Source organism: Panthera uncia, chromosome B4 (genome assembly GCF_023721935.1).
Source record: "Panthera uncia isolate 11264 chromosome B4, Puncia_PCG_1.0, whole genome shotgun sequence".
NCBI lineage: Eukaryota > Metazoa > Chordata > Mammalia > Carnivora > Felidae > Panthera > Panthera uncia.
The window spans coordinates 14,389,771-14,407,227 of NC_064809.1; the positions used below are offsets into that span (position 1 = coordinate 14,389,771).

The following is a 17,457-nucleotide window of genomic DNA, read 5'->3' on the forward strand; positions in this document are numbered from 1 at the left end:
CATACACACCAATAGAACAGAATGCATATACTGCCAACTAATCTTCTACAAGGGTGTCAAGACTACACAAAGGGGAAATGACAGTCTCAACAAATAGTGTCAGGAAAACTAGATATCTACATGCAAAAGAATGACATGGGACCCTCAGCTTACACCACACACAAAAAACAAGTCAAAAGGAGTTAATGATTTAAATCTATAAATCTAAACCTATAAAACCCCTAGAAGGAAACTTAGGTGAAAAGCTTCATAACATTGGTTAAGGGAGTGATTTTTTGGATAGGATGCCAAAAGTAAAAGTAGGCAAGTAGGATTACTGTCTTTTTTTTTTTTTTTAATCATCCAAGGAATGGCATATTTCCTTCCAGTTTTCTTTCCATGGTGTTTTCTTTTCTTTTTTTTTGAAATCAAGTTTTTAATTTTAATTCTAGTGTTGTTAGCATACAGTGTTTCTATTATTATTATTTTAATGTTTATTTTATTTTGGGGGGAGAGAGTACAGAGCACGAGTGGGGAAGGGGCAGAGAGATGAGGGAGACCCAGAATCTGAAGCAGGTTCTAGACTCCGAGCTGCCAGCACAGAGCCCAGTGAGGGGCTGGAACTCAAGAGCTGTGAGATCATGACCTGAGCGGAAGTCCGACACTTTACCGGCTGAACCAGCCAGGTGCCCCAAATGTTATATTAGTTTCAGATGTACAACACAGAGTGATTCAACAATTCTCCACATTACTCCGGGCTCATCATAAGTGTACTCTCATCTTCGCCTATTTCCCCCATCGCTGCACCCCAACGCTTCCTTTCTGGTAACCATCTCACTTGTATGTAGAATTTAAGAAACAAAAACAAATGGACAAAGGAAAAAGCACGAGACAGAGACAGAGAGACAAACCAAGACGAAGACTCTTAACTATAGAGTTAACAGATGGTAGGACTACAGTCTTGACTTTTTAAAGTATCTATCTCTTACAAATGTATTCTGCACTGTAAACAGCAAGGAACTCTGACAACAGACACAGCATCCTTCTCAGCCAGCATAGAACTATGGCTGCTTCAGTTTTTCCCTGCTACATATGATTCACCAATAGGTATGAGGAAAGGATTGAAACATAAAAGATAAAATCGTAATACTGTTTACCGTCAGAAGGAGAGATGATGGCTAATTTTAAAACATATCTTATTTTTATCTGTTTTTCTAACTTTTAAAAAATGATAAAAATGCAATAGTTGGAAAACAAATTAAAATTTACAATATGGAAAATAAACATATAGATGCTTCTCTCGTGCCCTTGATTCTTATTAATATTTTTATCTCTACCTTATCCCATGCAGATCAAAGCCTCCAAATCAAATACTTTATTTTCTATAATATCCTGGCAAACCATTTTACTTACAATAGTGGTTTAATAAATATCTATTTTAAAAATGAACCAGTAAATACAAAATACATAAAATAAAAGTTAATTATGTAGTTTACATGGCAACCAAAATGGAAATACTTGTAAAAACCATGTAACAAAGGCTAACATTGTTTTAAATCACAAAGAGTCTTCATGTAACCATTATTTGAAATTGATTTCTACCAACAAAAAACTCCATCATTTTGCAAAATAGTGACAAAAACTAATATCCTCTACTCGGCTGGAGCTGGATAAGAGTTTAACAAAAGTCACTGTTAGAAATGATGCAATGTACTGGGCTCAAAGCTATCCACTTGATACGGAGTTTTGTTGTATGTTGTTAAAGTTTGATTTTCTTATGTTGTTTTAGACTTTACTTTCAGCATACTTATTAATGCTGTGAGAGCCCTGAAGGACTTCAGAGTTGAGTGTTTCCCACTCTGGCATTCACATGTCCTTGTCTCGGACACTTGTCCCTTCCCGACTTTTCTTTCTTTTGACTTGATACAGTAATTGTTCCTCTCCACCTCCCTTGATAAAATCTAGTCACCCAAACAATAGCTGTTAGCCTTCAAGAACAATCCCTCTATTCCCAGCACCTGATGCACTGGCTGACTTTGGTGATGCTCTCTTGCCTTACAGAACATCCGATCCTCCTCTCCAAAAGAGGACTCCCCTGGCTCCCTGCCACATAAAGACTTAGGGTAACAGTGGGCTGGTAAAGTTTCTTCCAAAATATGAACAATTGTTAATACTAGGAGAATTAGGTTAAAGGGGACATTGTTAAAATGTTTGCTGATGCAGTAAGGATTTTACTTGATTTCAGGGAGTGGGCAATGGAAGAGTAGCATTTGGTTCAGAGTGGGAATTATATCGCCATTTTCAGTATGTCTGTATCTCATGAAAAACATACGGTACTTAACACCAAGAAAATCACTCATAAGCCATCTTCTATAGCTCTTGGTAGCATAAGTGGAAGCTGTCACTCAGGAGATCTTGAGCCAAAAGTTAGGTGTTCTAGTTTGCACCAGAAGTTCGTGAATTTGGAGCCTGTTAGTAGATGAAGTGAACTGATTTGATTCTTGAAGACTATTATTTGATACTTAACCAAACTCCCAGAAATATTTTTTAACTCTCCAAATTCTTTAATATATCTAATATCTTGGCTGATATTGGGACAAAGATTTAAATGCCCTTATATGTATTTGTAAAAATACAAGTCTGTACTGGAGTACAGACTTCCAATGATAAGTTCTGGGCCTCTAATGTAGAGCATGGTGACTACGGTCAAAAATACTGAATTATATACTTGCAAGTTGCTAAGAGTAGATCTTAAATGTTCTCACCACCAAAAAACTGTGACAGGATGCACGTACCAGCAACACTAGACTTGTAATTCCTTTGCAATGTGTAAGTGTATCGAACACATTGCACACCTACACTTTCCTTGTGTTGTATGTCAATTAAATCCCAATAAAACTGAATAAAAAATGAAGCAACAAAACTCCACCTCCTACAGCTGGTTGGCACTTGAAAGTTAGACAAGACTCCCAATACTCCCTGGTTAAAATACAATCTGTTGAGGTAGCTTGTTCACTATTTATTGTGTATCCTATGCCTAGTATAATGCTAGCACATAGTAGGTGCTCAGAAAAAAATTTTTTTTGGTTGAATAAAATAAAATGGTTTTTGAGAATTTCGGTGTTTCAGAAGGTAATTTTTAGAAGCCCCCCCCATCTCCCATTACCTTATAGCAATATGAATTTCTGAAATAATATTTATAGGAAAGATGACATCTTCTTTTGAGTTTCTACGAATATTGTGACTTTTGATCTTTCTTATTTAAAACTGTTGACCTGTCTTCTTGTATGTCAGGAATCTTGAATGTTCATGCTCCTCTCTTTCTCTACTTCACAGATTTTGGCAGAAAACTCCATTCTCAGGGGAGGCTAGTTGAGTTGAAACTTCAAATAGAATCTGAGTCACACACGTCTGGTAACATGAGAGAGACGAGGACGGGTGTACAAGTACAGAAGATGATGGCAAGACAGCTACTTAATTTCCCCCCCTCCCCATCTTCATCAGGAAATAGTCTTTCCTCCCCCACTTTTATTATTTTTTTTTTTTAAACAATGTATTTCACCGACAGGAGACTTAATGATGAGTCACTTCTAGGAAGCAGACATTTGATTTTCTAAATACATAGCAGGGATCCAACAGTGACATTTAAGAATTATTCCGTTCCTGTAACTTGGTAACTTTTTAAAATAAAAGGACAATGTATGGGAAGGGGGTGCACCTACATGATAATTCATGTCACCCATACACTTACTACAAAATCTCAAATGCTTCTCCACATAAATCAGTTCTGAGACCTAAGGAATCTAACTCATTAAAATTTACTTGAGATTCCTGTAACCTTTTCTCAGGAAGCAACAGCAGGTATAAAATGTGCAGGTTTTTTTTTTTTTTTTTTTTTAATATGTGCAAAGCTTTAACTCCAGTGTGTAAAAGAAAACCTTTTTGTAGGTAGCTGAAAAGCCTGGAAGAGGGTGGGTGGGAAAGTCGTGGAATTTTGGAAGTATGACGTAGATTTTGGTAAATTAGAAATTTGTCACAGGACAGTGATGGAGGAGATGCCAGGCTGAGTCAGAGGTTCTCAGTGCCTAGGTGACCAAGTGGTTATAAATTAGGTTCCTTTGAAAACTGCACGGACATCGTCGGCCACTAGGTCATCGGAACTCATTTCTCCCAAACGCAGTTAACAATACTAGTGAGTCAGTCTGCATATGGTGTAGCCGGTATTGTGCTAGCAGCTCGGTGTCTGGTGTTTGGAGCAAATGTCACATCATCCCCCTGCTTAGTAACCGCCAATGACTCTATCTTATCTACAGAATAGAGTCATCCTCTAAAATTCTTTGGTGTGATAGGCAAGGCCCTCCGTGATCTGCTCTGGTGATTCAGTATTCCTCATCCTAAGCTACTACCCACATACAATCCTATGTTAAGACTCAGATCCTCCCCTCCCTCCTTTATGCCACCACTGTACCTTTCAGGGGCTCCATTGCTGCATTCATCACAGCAAGGATGGATCCATAAGTCACTCTCCTTGAGGACCACGGGTTATTAAACTTTGTACGAATAGCACCTGATATAGCGTTGGAGGGCCATATATGTTTGTTGAATTCGTAAATATGCCCTTAATCTTTTTTTTTCAAAAAATTTTAATGGTTCTTTGTTTTTTTGAGAGAGTGCGTGCAAGCAGGGGAGGGGCAGAGAGAGGGGGACGCAGAATCTGAAGCAGGATCCAGGCTCTGAGGCTGTCAGCATAGACCCTGATGCGGGGCTTGAACTCAGGAACCGTGAGATCACGACCTGAGCTAAAGGCAGATGCTTAACCAAGTGAGCCACCCAGGTGCCCCCTTTTTAAAAATAAATCATAATTACTACTACTAAGGTGACATATGCAGTAGGCAGAGTATGACAATGAGCTCGATGACCCTTGCCTTTGTAGCCTCTCCTCCCCTTTGGGGGTGGTGAAATAAGAGACAACTCCCATGATTATGTTATATGGCAAAAGGGAGGAGATCTTGGTGGGCATAATATAATCTCACAAGCCCTTTCAAAGCAGAGTTGTAACAAGCGGTGGAAGAAAAGGAGGCCAGAGATCCAAAGTTTGAGGGACATGTGATACAGCGTTCCTGGATTTGGAAATGGAGGGGACCATGTACCATGGATTGCAGGTGACTCCCAGGATCTAGGAGCAGCTCCCAGCTGACAGCCAGCAAGGAAATGGGGACCTCAGTCCACCAACTGCAAAAGGACTAACTTCAGTCAATAATACTCGTGAATTTGGTAGTGGATTTTGCTACATCCTTCGGGTAACAGAGCAGCCTGCTGATACCTTCATTTAAGCCCATGGGACCCTCAGCAGAGAACCCAGTCATGTTATCCCACACTTTGGACCTACCCAACTGTGAGGTAACACATGGGTATTGCTGAAATCCACTAAGTCTGTAGTCATTTGCTTTGCAGCGATAGAAAACTAGTACCACTACTGTGCAACCTCATCAGATAAACTGGATGCCTACGTCGTGCGCTGTTTTGGTCCATTTCTTTAAATGGGTATGCCCACATCAAATAGATGCTTGTTAAGTAGGCAAAAATACTTAGCCCAAGGTGGTTTGCTCATTTCAAATCAAGTAACAAACTGTTATGGAATATATTCCACATTTCAGGGACTCTGCAGGGCTCTGGCTGAAATTCAGCCCTGAATATAATATATACGGTCAGAATGGATTGATATTCTGGCTCGTGATAGCACAGGCCTAACTGCAGACAAAAATGTTACATCAAAGATGTCAACATAATAGCCTTTAAGTCTGAATATTCAGGGGGCTTCTGCTGGGGCAAGTGCATTTATTTCCTAATCACCAGTTCTCTTTGGTTCTGTGTCCAATATGCCTGGCATTTTTATATTTTTTGACATTTTAAGTAAAACAATTTTGGGTAATATCCCGATTCTCTTGTTTTTAAGAAATAGATCCTGATTTTTAGTAATGCTTAATAAATCCATTTATGCCAGGTGTGAGACAATTAGAAATTTATACACTGGATATTTAATAATAGTAGAGAATACTTTAGATATAAGTACATGGTTTTGTTTTTTTAAAAAGTCATTCTTTTCTGGATAAAAGGAACTTGCTTTCAAATAGTATGTGGACTGAAGGGAGTAGATGGGAGTTCGGGTGGGGCAGTGGGTTGACTGTAGTTGACGGCTGTTGGGCTGGGTGATGGGTATATGGGAGGTGATTTTAAAAATTTGTCTTTAAGGGGTGCCTGAGTGGCTCAGTGGGTTAAGTGTCCAACTTCAGCTCAGGTCACGATCTCATGGTTCATGAGCTCAAGCCCTGCATTGGGCTCTGTGCTTGACAGCTCAGAGCCTGGAGCCTACTTCGGATTCTGTGTCTCCCTCTCCTTCTTCCCCACCCCGGCTTGCACTCTGTCCCAGTCAAAAATATAAACAAACATTAAAATAATTTAAAAATTTGTGTGTAATCTATCTAAAAGAGTATCTGCTTCTCCCCATAGAGCACTTGTAACGTTTTAGGGTTGGCGTCTTCAGGTTAACTAGTCAGTTGTGTAGCTAGAAACTGAAGTATTGGTGAATTTCACAGGCTTGGAATTGCTAAGGTGATGTTACGCTAAGCAAGCCATGGTGACAAGTGCTCGCATTGTGGTAAACTCCTCCAGTATGGATTTAAGAGCTTCAGTGTGCCCTGAATCACGATACACCCCATGGTATATACAGAAGTTTAAAAAACTGGCTAGAAAATTTTGCTAGGTAGCTGAGACCTACCTCTGATATATAGAGAGCTGGCTATGAGGTAGGCCGGCTCCAAAATTGTACTATCATGTCTGTAGGATTTATCAAACATGAAAAAAAAGGGTAAGACCAAGATATTGTATTACAGGCAATTTTCTAAGGGCATGCACATGGGCTGGTGGGAGCAAATATGTTTGAGTAGCTTCTTGAGGATGATGAGATCCGCAGAGGGCATCCCGAAATGCAGGGTTTGTGTTTGGGGGGCGAGTAGGGTAGGAAAGTTTTGGGAACAGGAGAGTAGTAGCTGAATTCTACAGTCCTCCTGTGTCCTTCCCCCATACCAGCCCGGCCTCTCCTTCACATAAAAGTTAAACTAATGTTTAACTAGAATGAATGAGAAACCTGCTGGGGATGCCCACACATGTATGGGCTCACAAATTGTTAAGAAGCCAAAAAATACTACATAGCACTTAGAAGCAGGTCTAAAGCATGCAGAGCATGTAGGATTCAGAGTTAAGACCATGGCAGGCTGCGTAAGTCGGTGCTGTACATGTTGAGACTTGAGAAGTGGAGAAGTCACATCTTCCCGCAGGGTAATGGTTCTTCTGGGAGATGCATGGCAGACTGGGGGCCGGGGCAAGAGACGCCAGGCTGCAGTCGGGGTTTCAGACAGGGATCTGGGCGCAGGAGACAAGACCAGCTGGTGGAGAGCCTGAATTCCCGCCAGAGAGAGGTTTTGGAGTTGATCTAATGGACAATGGGGAGTGATTCACTTTTGTTAAACAGGTGGTGCTAATTAACCGAGGATGATCAGCAGTCAGCTGCTGAGCAACAAGTTAGCTCAAGAGTTTTAGGTGATTAAGGGATATGTGTGTCGGGAAAGTGTTTCCTCAAGCGATCTGAAAAGAATCAGTTGGGGGCAATTTTTAAAAGTGCAGATTGGCAAGCTCCTCTTCTGGCATGCATGTTTCAGTGGGTTTGGGATAGAAACGGTGTTTTCACAAGCTCACAGAATGAGTCTTACTTATCCATAGCTCTCTTCTAGGCAGTCAGGAAATGCATTTAATAACATATTTCGTGTTTGCCCTGACTTCAGTGAGATTAGACAGAAAGTACAACCATGATGAGGAAGAACGAACTCTGGTGAATTTCATTTAAGCAATTTGACATTTCCCGTTTAATAACTTTAAATGAATCCCTCAACTCACTCGAATCTTTTCTGTCACTAATAAGTTTCTGAAATGCGGTATAGAGAAAAGAATACATGGTTAGCCTGAAAGAAGATCTTCCAAGATATCGCTAATATTACCAGATAGTTTAATAAAACGTCCAGTCTTTGTCTAACCATTACAATGATCGGTTGAGGGTGTTTTTACTCTTGACCAGCAGAGGGGGCTATGACTCTTGATATAAAGAATCTTTTTTTTCTCCAGGTAGAAATAACACGACCATCGTTTACATTTAATATCCCTCATAATTTATCACTTAAAACTTCTACATACATTGTCTATGATACTCCTTTTTACATATCTCTCAGGATGAACTTTGACAGATCAAATGGACTATATTACCAGAATATTTTTGGCTCTTCCTTTCCCATCCACCTTTACTCATGCTTTCCCCTTTTCTGGAAGGCTGGTGATGATCACCTCTCTAAATCTGTCTTGCTTGAGACCCAGTTCAGAAATAACTCGTTAATGTATCCTCTGATCTCCCAAGTCTGAACTTGTATAGAACGGTTACGTTCCTGTTTTACAGCGCTAATACAACTGTTTACGTTTACTAGAAGAAATAATGGTTTTTGTTACTCTTCTATTATATCATAATTGGCTTGCCAGATAACATAGTGGATACCCAGTTAAATTTGAATTTATGATGAACAAATGATTTTTTTAGAGTCAGTATGTCCTATGAAATATTGGTATACATTTGTACTAAAGATTATTTATCCGGAATTCATATTTAACTGGGCATTTTGTGTGTGTGTGTGTGTGTGTGTGTGTGTGTTTTGCTAAGCACTTTGTAGAGTTTTATATTGTTCATAACCACAGAACACAATGCCTGCTCTTAGTGGTTGCTCAATAAATAAAAGGATCAAAGTGTAATATGTGGCTAAATTATTACAGTATAAAGGGTTATCATTTTTTAAAGCAATAATGGCTTTAAATTACCTACATTTGCATTACACTAATGTGTGGACAGTGAATTTTCATTCAGTCTAAAACAGAAAATAGTTATAAGAAAGAACTTTGTGTTAATTAGAAACTTCAAGATTTAACAATAAAAATTGGAGGAAACATTTGAAATAGATTTAAATGTCTTAAAATATCTCAAGTAGTTAAGAAACATTATGTGGTTAAGAAAATTCTTTTGTGAAATGAGCATGGATCCTTTGTAAGGAAAAAGTTATTTTAAAGATGCATTATGTGGGGTGCCTGGGTGGCTCAGTCAGTTGAGCATCTGTCTCTTGATTTGTGCTCAGGTCATGATCTCACGGTTTCGAGATCGAGTCCCACATGGGGCTCTGCACTGGGCATGGAGCCTGCTTGGGATTCTCTCTTTCCCTCTCCCTCTGCTCCTCCCCTGCGCATGTTCTCTCTCTCTCCAAAAAAGAGTAAAGAGGCACTGTATGTTGAATCAAGACATGAGTTATAAAAAAAGACAGTACTGGGGCGCCTGGGTGGCTCAGTCGGTAAGCATCTGACTTCGGCTCAGGTCATGATCTCGGTCTGCGAGTTCAAGCCCCGCGTAGGGCTCTGTGCTGGCCGCTCAGAGCCTGGAGCCTGTTTCAGATTCTGTGTCTCCCTCTCTTTCTGACCCTCCCCCGTTCATGCTCTGTCTCTCCCTGTCTCAAAAATATATGTTAAAAAAAAATTAAAAAAAAAAAGACGGTACTGATGCTACTCACTGTTTAAAACAATGAGTTTATTCCCATACCTTGCCTTTGAAACAAGGGGGAAGCACTGTTGCATGGGTATTACCCTGTTTGAGTAAATTAATTCTGTCTACTTGCCAGCAGACTGCTGGCAATAGATTCAACCTCATGGTTCTGTGAACTCTCATGTGCCTAGTTCCCTGGTCACAATTTTTCTGTAATATTTTGCTCTCCATCCCTTCGTCAATCATACTAGATGCATGTTACCTAGCTTGCAGATATGCAGATTTGAAATGCGTTTTCAAGATAATCTTTTAAATTACCAGTCTTTCATTTTAAACAACGTCGGGGACTACAAACCTAAATTAAACACTCCCCCCCACCCCACCCCAAGCACTTTCAGTATTCTTCCAGTTTACTTAGGTAATTCTTTCTCCTCTATTACAATAGAAGAAAATATTTCCACATTATTCCTTATGGTGATTAAAAATTTAAAATATCAGGTATCTGGTTCTTACCTGTTCAAAATGAATCCAGATGTTCCCCTACTGAAAAGGTGCCAGGTTTTTTTTTCTATCATGGATTGAACTTCGGAAAATAAATTTGGAACAATTCTGTAGGGACTGTTGGTCACAGATGGCTGAGTGATAATAAATCCTCAGGTTGAGATAGTGTCCTTCTGGATTGTAGCACTTGAACTGATTTTAATAATTTAGAATACTCTACCCAGCATCATCCAAGTAAACAGCAGGTATCTCTTGTTAAAGTACTTTCATTTTTTTTTAAGGTATGTCATTAGCTTATGACACCTTAATTTTTTTCTTACTCTTTTTTTCAATGTTTATTTCTTATTTTTGAGAGAGAGAGAGAGAGAGAGAGAGAGAGAGAAAGAGAGAGAAAGAGCAGGGAGGGGCAGAGAGAGAGGGAGACACAGAATTCAAAGCAGACTCCAGGCTCTGAGCTGCCAGCCCAGAGCCTGACGCGGGGCATGGACCCACGAGTTGCGAGATTATGACCTGAGCTGAAGCCAGATGCCCAACCGACTGAGCCACCCAGGCGCCCCTTCTTACTCTTAATTCAATACTCTGGCATTCTTCCAGGATTTTGCTCTTTCTCTAAAGGCCATAAACAGGTTCAATTTCTTACATCTCTTAAAATAATCCCTCTTACTGCAAGAAACTCTTATATTCCCAAATTGAGTTTCTATAATGTTCTTTCTCTTATTCATCAGCATACTTACCACATACCATTATACTTATCAGCTTATACATCTGAGCTCCTTAGAGGCAGGGATCACTTTCTTATCAATCATTACATCTCCATACCTTAGCAGAGTTCCTGGTATATAATAAGTGCTCAATAAAATGAAGCATAGTCTTTGAAGTTAGAGGTTGATATGCCATTTATATTGCCCAGTAAGGAATAAAAAAAAGATTCAGTAAGTTCTTTGGTTATTTCAGTTAAAATGTTTTAAGCCACTTTTACAAGGAAAAGGGAAGTTTTAAAAATTTAGAATACCCTGCATCATCCAAGAAAACAGAAAGTATCTCTTGTTAAAGGACTTCTTTTATTTTTTTTAAAGATATGCCATTAGTCCTGACTCACAGAGGAATTTTAATACAACTTCTAAATGCTATTGTAAAATGTTTTTTCTTATGTCGTGAAGTTTTATAAATCAGGGCCCCAAGTAGAACCTGATGGGGGGTAGGGGGGAGAAAGGGACTATGTTTCATAAAGTGAGTATGGAAAAGTGGTGATCAGGTTGGAGAGAAATTTCAAGAGGTAGACGTTTGGGGCGAATATCAATAGGGATGTGGTCACCCCTAAGAGCAAAGGGAGGAGTGGAGATAAGGGTACTAGAACTTGAAAAAAGAAAATCATGTGTTTTGAGGAAATCATAATGCTGTCGAGGAAGAGGACCATCCCAAGGCAACCCAACTGCACTCTTTTCTTTCCTTTTGATCTCTGGGGCTCCAGATTGACCAGCCCAACTGCAAGCCACAGGGGAAGCAACCACGTTGCTGTGGTCCTTACAGGCTGACTTTCTATTGCATCCATGGAAAAGGATGAAGAATGGTGATGGGAGATACAGGACATGGTGATCACTGTCTGTGATAATGTAGATTCTTTCTCAGTGGAATATTCATGTCACTTAAAGAAAGCCATAAAATCAGTAAAAAAAACCCCAAACAAACCAAAAGCCCCACCAAGTCCTTTGTACTAGTACTCTCCTTGTATTTAGTTTTATTTAAGTGCAATTAAAGCAGTCCTGACCTTCGGGAATTGCAATGGGGGATAAGAAATGATGAACCCACAAAAGCCTTCAATTGTACAATATTAGCTGGAAGGTGGTTGAATTGGGTTCCACAGATTGCATTGCTTTTGACCTCAGGTTCATCTTCATACAGAGTTCAGGGCCACATTTGCACTAATGGGATATTTCATCCCATAAGGGAATACATTTCTCAGTGCGCTAAAAAGCTTTGTTCTCACATCAGGCTGCTTAATAATATGAAGAGGTTTCTCCAATTGGGTTCACTGTGTATTGCCAGCAATATGCAATTTTTTTCATATACTATATTATCTTAGTTTTACTTCCTTCAATTTAAATTTGAGTAAATGGTGCTTGCATTCTATGAAAATGCTCCTTATGCTCTATATTGGGCTTAAGCAGATACCGATTTTCACATTTCTGGCTAAAAAGAATATTGATGTCTAAATAAATTTGAGAATAGAAGACTTTATACATACTGATTCCATCAAACTACAGATATGTAGCATATATTTGATACTTAGTTGAAATTGGCATTCTGACACGGCAAGCTAATATCTTTAAGACTATGTACGAATAGAATAGAAAACATAATTTAGTATTTTGACAAACACACCACAATGGCCCTCAACAGGAAAAGTACCCAATGTTGGCAGTGGACTCTTAACTGAAATCAGTAGTTTAAAAGTCACCAGACCAGGGGCGCATGGGTGTCTCAGTTAAGTGTCCAACTCTTGATTTCAGCTCAGGTCACGAATGATCTTGCAATGTGTGAGTTCAAACCCCACGTAGGGGGCACTGACAGTGCAGAGCCTGCTTGCGATTCTCTCTCCCTCTCTCCTTGCCCCTCCCCCAACTCTCACTCTTTCTCTTTCTCAAAACAAATAAACGAACTTAAAAAAAATTAAAAGCCACCAGACCATTTGCAAAAATGGTAGAGTCCAACCTGTATGCCATTGTAAATATTGTATGCCATAATTGCAAAATAGGCCATATTTACGTGTGAAAAATCTGAAGCCCTTTGGAAAAGATTTATTTAGTATGTCTAGCAAGTTAATCAAACATGTTTTAAGCAAAACTTTATGCAGAGAGAAAGCACTATCCATTTACTTGGTTTGGTTGCAGTTAGATAGGATGGAACTGACTAAAAACCAACTAAAACCCAACTCGTTTAGGTAACAGCACATTTTGATTTAGCACATTATATGCTATAAAAAAGGAAATACAATGCTTAACCTACTAAATGGGTATGAAAATAAATTAAAATATTTAATATGAGCCTTTTGCAAAGAGAAAAATTTTCAGAGTCAGGACAAAGTTCCAACTGAATTGATTGCATTTTGGAAAGGGGGCAGCATTGGATAATGAACGCGCCTAGAAGGAAGAAATCTATGATTGAATCCTTAATATTTATTTTTCCATTGAATTGGATGTGGTGGTTGACAGCTTCAGCTCTGGGGCCTGACCACCTACCTTCGAATATAACCCCTTCCCTAGTCACATGAGTCTGAGAAAATTACTTGGCCTTTCTGTGATTTAGTATACTTATTTTCTTTCTTTTTTTAAAGTTTATTTATTTTGAGAAAGAAAGAGATGGGGAGGAGGGGGGGGTGGCAGAGAGAGAGAGAATCCAAAGCAGGATTCACACTGTCAGTGCAGAGCCCGACGTGAGGCTTGAACTCACTAACTGCAAAATCAAGACCTGAGCCCAAATCAAGGGTCGGATGCTTAATCGACTGAGCCAACCAGGCACCCCTAGTGTTCTTATTTGTAAAAATGAAGATCTCAAAATACCTAGTAGTGAAATGATAATGGACTTAAAACTTAGTATATGTAAAATTCTTAGAATAGTGCTTGGTATACGTGGTGTTGTATAAACATTAGCTATATTATTCATTGTTGAATTCAATTGAGTACCACTTTATTCACTGACTTGAGTGGTTCTGCATAGGTTACTTAATCTCAATACAGTTCAATTTAACTAACTTCAACATATGCTAATGAGAGCCTAACCTAATGCTGAATGTTTTGTGACTATAAATTTCTGCATCAACCCTTTTTTAGATCTCTGGGAAAAACACAGTAAGAGAGACACAGGTCCGGGTACCATGAAGCTCAGAGTCAAGTAGGCAATAATGATACTGTGATGAGTAATGCTGTAGTGATATGGTTGAGTCTGAATGTTGGAGGGTACCCAAACTATTATCTTCTGAATGGTTGTAACTCCAGAATTTTCATGTAAGTCTTGTATTTCTCCAATTGTCAATATGTCCTCTCTGTTTCTTCAAGCCCCAGAAAGCCCTTCAAGCTTTGAAGGTCTAGATCACTACTCCTGAATTGCCTCCAGAAAAAGGCACAAGACACTGGGATCCCTTTTTAGACCCATTACCTAAAGCACAGTGTGAGCAATGTGAGATTCCACTCCCTAATCCTCCCTTTGCATTCTCACTGGTGTCCTTCCCCCTCCCATCCCAATGACTATCCCACACCAGAGCCTTGGTAAGGTGGTTCCTTCAGTGCCCAGAAACACCACTTGAAGACTAAGCATCTCTGAACGCTTGACTCACTTCTTATTTCTCTTAGGATTCCCTTCCTAGGATAATTTATTAAGGGTGATTTTTAGAAAGAGAAGTACCATTTGTTTGATTGACTGATTCATTCTTATTTTAAAATCTGCGTCTTGTTGACATTAATTTCTGGAACTCCTTTGAGCCTGATTATGTTATGTGACATTTCTGCTCATTTTTTTGATGTGTTCATGCCTCCTTTGGTGCTTAGCTATTGTTTAGTTTGTGCCCGATACTGCAATTGCAGAATTGGTTATAGAAGTAATCTGAGGTCTCAGACAGTGCTGTCTTCCTCCGGAGAGGGCTTTAAGAGACTGAGATGTTCCAAAGCTGGACTGCATTTCCAGTGAGGTCCTGTGAACCTCCAGTTCACTCTTAGATCAGGGATGCAGAACTATGGGTTCCCAACCTAAAGCAAGCCTCTCTTGGATAAGGGGGAGGTGAAGGAGAGGGAGGGGGGAGGAGGAGAAAGACAATGACAAAGAGGGGGAGGAAAAGAAGGGAGAGGGGGAGAAAAGGGAAGAAAGGAAGGAAGGGAAGAAAGGGAGAAAAAAACCATATATGAGAGAAATTTCTATCTTTGAAGGAACATAGGCCAATGAAGAATTTATAGTTCCAGGGAACTTGAGTCAGGGAAACATCAGAGTCATTAGTAAAACCAAGTACTTTAGTTCTAGTTAAAGCTCATTAAGGGATGCTAAAATCCCTGCCCCTCTCCAGCAAAGTCACGGACCAAAAGGCACAGAAAACATTCCTCCAACTTAAAGATGCGGTACCATGAGTTAATTAAAGATTCCTTTGTAGATACTACAACAAGGGGGTGAATAGGGTGGGGTGAATAGGGTGGGGAGGAAGGGCGGGTATGGGGCAGGAGGAAAGCCTGAGAGGTATTTTTTGCTCAGATTTAGACTTTTTTGGAAAAATAATTTTCCAAAATATTTTTGGAATATTTTATAATCACTAAATAAATACAGGAGTTTGAAAGGTAAGGAGATTAAGAGTAACTTGTCATATACTTATTTTTGCATTTTTCCCATGGAAAAGAAAATACTGCAAATGAGGAAATTGGATGTTTACAGGTAAGTGGTGAAGCTGGCAGGTTATAGGTAAAATTTCCTGCGCTCCTGTCCTCCAAAATTACTTTCCATCATGACCCCCGGCATCAGTGTCGGGAGAATTCACGATTATTTCCTATACAACATTTTAAAATTGTAGTCAAATATACATAACACAGTATTAGTCATTTTAACCATCTGCGAGTGTACCTACAGTTCAGTGGCATTAAATATATTCACAATGTTTCTACATAACATTGCACATACTGGTTTTGTTTTATATTTGTTTTTATTGTTTTATGATACTTTTCAGGGTGTGATTTACAAAGTGTAAAATGGGCAGATCTTAAGTATTTAGTTCAATAACTTTACATGATGTAAACCAAAAGCAAGATCTAGAGTATTATAATTACCTAAAAAGGTCCTGTGTGCTTCTGAACCAACCACTGTTCTGAATTCTACTACTAAAGGCTCATTATAACCATTTTAAAACTTAATATACTGAGAAACTTAACAGACGATCATGGGGGAGGGGAAGGAAAAAAAATGGTTAGAGAGGGAGGGAGCCAAAACATAAGAGACTCTTAAAAACTGAGAACTGAGGGTTTATGGGGGGTGGAAGGGAGGGGTGGGTGGGTGATGGGTATTGAGGAGGGCACCTGTTGGGATGAGCACTGGGTGTTGTATGGAAACCAATTTGACAATAAATTTCATATTAAAAAAATAAATAAAACTTAATATAATAAAGTATCTGTTCTTTTGTGTCTGGCTTCTTTCACTCATCATTAATTTGTGAGCTGCATCCATGTTGTGTATTTCAACAGTTCTTTTGTCTTCATTACTAACTAGTATTCCATGGTATAAATATACCACAGTGTATTTCCCCATTTTCCTTTGATAGATTGTTTCCAGACTTTGGCTACTATGAATAAGACTGCTCTGATGATGATGATAATGATGATCGTGATGGTGATTTTTGTGCAAAAATGCGTAGGAGTAAAAGTGCTGGGATACAGTGTAGCTCCACACGTAAATTTGTAGAAAATTACTAAAGTGGTCATTCCATTCTACAATTATCAGCAGCGCATCAATGTTGGGAATTGTTTCTATTCTCACAAACATAGGATATTGCCAGTCTTTTAATTTCCTGGATTTGTAAAATGAGTTGGGAAACATTTTGCCTTCCTTGAAAGTTTGTGTAGGATTTTTATCATTTCTTCCATGAATATATGAATGAATTCAGCATTGAAGCCACCACAGGCTGGAGATCTTTTTTGTACATGTGAGACAGTTTACGATGACATAAACAGCCTTTCATAGATATGGGGTACTTAGTTTTAAAAGTTCATCTGGGGTCAATTTTGCTAAGTTGTATTTTAGAAGAAATTACTCCATTTCATCTTAGTTTTCAGGTTAATTGACAAAATGTTGCTGATAACTTTCCTTTATTGATTTATCTGTAAATTCTTTTGAATATTTGTATCATCTGGTATATTTTCCCTTTTGATTCCTGATGTTGATAATTTATGCTTTCTCTATTTTTTTCCTTGATAAATCTTCCTGGAGTTTTATCAATTTTTCAAACCTTATCACAACCGTATTTCTTTGTTGATACTCTCTATGGTTAGTCCATTATTGCCCTATTGTTTTTCACTTTTACATTTGTGTTTTCTTTCTTAGGTTTAAGTTGCTCTTCATTTTGTCTCAGGTTTTGGTAAAAAACAGTTGCTTGGTTTTATCTCTTGGCCTGCAAATCTTAAAATATATCCTGAATCCTATTTTATTTGTTAATTTCTGTTTTGGATCAACAAACTTTATTTTTTTTCTCTTAGCTTTTTAATTATGCCAATCCATTGTCTTCTGACATCCATTCTTTTTGATTAGAAGTCAACATTATCTTAATGGTTGTTTTTATCTTCTTTACAGCTTCTTATGGAAACTGAGACCAATGATTTAACATAATT

At 38.8% G+C, this 17,457-nt stretch overlaps 1 long non-coding RNA gene across 1 annotated transcript in view; it reads left to right on the forward strand.

Annotated features, from left to right (window-relative positions):
- LOC125918622 (uncharacterized) overlaps positions 1-3,544 on the forward strand; it is a 41,729-nt gene extending 38,185 nt beyond the window's left edge. Inside the window, exon 2 of the long non-coding RNA XR_007456515.1 lies at positions 3,316-3,544. This is a non-coding gene — a long non-coding RNA (uncharacterized LOC125918622). The remainder of the gene's footprint in view (positions 1-3,315) is intronic.
- The last annotated feature ends 13,913 nt before the right edge of the window (positions 3,545-17,457 follow it).